This window comes from Centruroides sculpturatus, unplaced genomic scaffold, assembly GCF_000671375.1.
Source record: "Centruroides sculpturatus isolate CEXI.00-Female unplaced genomic scaffold, Cexi_2.0 scaffold1724, whole genome shotgun sequence".
Lineage (NCBI taxonomy): Eukaryota > Metazoa > Arthropoda > Arachnida > Scorpiones > Buthidae > Centruroides > Centruroides sculpturatus.
In genome coordinates, this window is record NW_019386173.1 from 63902 (window position 1) to 66774 (window position 2873).

Sequence of the window (2873 nt, forward strand, 5' to 3'; positions counted from 1 at the left end):
TAGGGGCGTGCCGTGACATTTGATGATAGGGAAGCTGTGTTTCTATAAGAAGCCGACATCTAGGGGCAATCAGTTAATTCTTTCTTTAAATGTATTTTTAATAGATTATTTATTTATAACAAATTAATATTTATAATTGTGTACAGGTACATCTATAGGACGAGTAAATAAAAAGTTTTTACAAATAAATTAATTCAAGTTTATTAGTCAAATCTTCTTGTCATGCAATTCGATGGAAATATGGAGGTGAAATCTCATATTCTAAACTACAAGATTGCACCGCCATATTTCTATCGAAATTCAACCGATCGAAAACTTTACTTTATACGAAATTTTTGATAGGAAAGCAATATTAATTTTTCGTGTTAAAAATATTTGTATTCGTCTTTGTATTATATTATTTGAAGAGTGGAAGGCATTGATTTATTAGCAACAAGTTGTAGACTTAAAACACTCAGTATTTTGCCCACTGTCTGTCACACTGTCTTTCTTTGATGTGAACAACGTTGTTAGATATTGTAAGCAAAGTCGAAAATGAAAAGCATATAGTTCGTATATAGTTAATCGGGTCAGCAAGCCCCGATTAACTATGTACGAACTTTCTGCGCAAAGATGATGCCATGTTATTCGAATTTAACAATGTTTCCCTGAAACAATTGCACAGATGACTGGCAGGACTTGATTGTTAACGGAAAAGTATGATTTAATTTATTGTCAGCGAAAATTATGATGGACAAAACACTACTGATTTAAGGTAAGGAGTAAACGTTTTAAAATTAAAAATTTGGCAGCAGGTTTAAAATTAAAAAAGTATTGTCTTCTAATTTAAATCATTCTTCCTGAAATATGATTTTTATAATAATAAATAAGTAATCATATAAAGCTATTATTTATGCGTGTCGTGCAATTTCTTAATAATTATAGATATTTCCTGTATAAGTTAAAAACCAACAGGAAAAATTTCATGAAAATATATTTGTAGGTCTTGAGAATCACATCAAAACAACTTCAGCTTTTTGTGTAGCAGAAAGGTAAACTTTTTAAAATTATATATTATTTAGATGTTATTAAACAAATTCAATTTTAATTTCATTAATATATTATTAGTTTAACTAGTAAATATTAATTTTACGTGTGTATTCTCTGCTTATTAGAGTATATGTAAAAAGTATATATTTTCTCAGTAATTAATAACGAATCCTTACTCTCATCCAAAATATATCTAGAATTAAATAATTACTAACTATTCTTTAACTAATTAATAATTATAATTGTGTACTTCAGTAGAACTAGCGTAATAAAAACTTTTTACGAATAAATTAATCTAGATTTATCAGTCAAAGCTTCTTGTCAGGCATTTCGATGAAATCTACAATCGCAGAGTCAAAATTATGAGATTGCACCGCCATATTTCTATCAAAATTCAAGCTATCAAAACTTTCAATTTTGATAGCTTCAACTTTGTTAGCATCGATATAAAAATAAAATATATTTATGTTAATCATAGTGATATGATCAAGAGTTTGATTGGTCATATTATTATACTATTGATCATATTGAAAATGTTATTGATCACAGTGATATGATGAATAATGATATTGATCAAGAGACAATGAGGCGTTGAGAAAAATCTTTTTCTAAACCGTAAAAATCAAAGAAATATATTAATATTATATTTTTATTTTGGTTTAATCGTATCAATTTATATAATATAATGTGGAAAATATTAACTAATTGTTATTAAAAAATATTAAGTCCTAGCTGCAAATATCCGCTTCTCTGGGTTTTATTTGTTCGTACATTTATATCTAATATAGTTTATATATATATATATATATAAGAAAAACAGAGAAAGAAAAACAGTCTTTTAGAGGAAGAAAATATAGAAGAAGAAAAACAGTCTTTTATATATATAAAAGACTGTTTTTCTTCCTCTACGTAATCTTTCTTTGATTGGATGTGTTTCCCTATAATTCTCAAGTTGCTCTTCTGTCTAATTATTTCTGTTTCGATATGATTCGAGACCGCAAAACTTCTTTTTTATGCTTTGGCATTGTTTTGTATATTTTACTTTTTACACTTCACTATTCACTTTTCACTTTCTACTTGTTTCTGTTATTCATACACTTTTACTTATGAAAAATCAACTGAAGAATGTGCATCACACGTCTCCAAAAGCCATTCCCACTAATTACACATAACGGTCCTTGACTATTCGAAAACATTTAAGATTAAGATTACATTACAGTCAATCTTACCCATTTTCACAAAATGCAAGAATTAGGTCCCCCGTTTCCAGACTAATTAGAAAATTTTTACATGGGTCTAAAAATATGTTAGATTTCTTGCAAAAACCAAAAAAACTGCATCTGCGCCTGTAAACCTTGCACGCTGCTTTCTCTTAACACTTCCATTGTTAACACTTCCATTATTTTCACTTCCATTGTTACACATTTTCGAAGTGAACAACTTTCAATTCTCATATTTCCCTAGGGGCGTGCCGTGACATTTGATGATAGGGAAGCTGTGTTTCTATAAGAAGCCGACATCTAGGGGCAATCAGTTAATTCTTTCTTTAAATGTATTTTTAATAGATTATTTATCTGACGTACTTAATAAACAAGTTTAATATAATTATTTCTGTTATTAAATCCAATATATTCCATACGCCCTCTAAATGCCAATTCTTGCTTTGATAAAAACATATAACATCTATTTATTTAGATATATTATATCTATTACCCATAATTATCTCGTTACAATTTTCAATATTTATTTTATATTATTTACTAATGTTAAATTCTATTCCGCTTCGATTTCCAAATTGCTTCAAATACGAAAGAATCGACGATTTTTCGTGTCTTTTGCCAGCT

At 28.0% G+C, this 2873-nt stretch overlaps 1 protein-coding gene across 1 annotated transcript in view; it reads left to right on the forward strand.

The window, feature by feature from the left end:
* The first annotated feature begins 1005 nt into the window (after window positions 1-1005).
* Window positions 1006-2873, forward strand: part of LOC111613920 (patched domain-containing protein 3-like) — a 14542-nt gene continuing 12674 nt past the window's right edge. The window contains exon 1 of the mRNA XM_023355268.1: window positions 1006-1031. The gene's annotated coding sequence lies outside the window, so the exon portion shown is untranslated. The remainder of the gene's footprint in view (window positions 1032-2873) is intronic.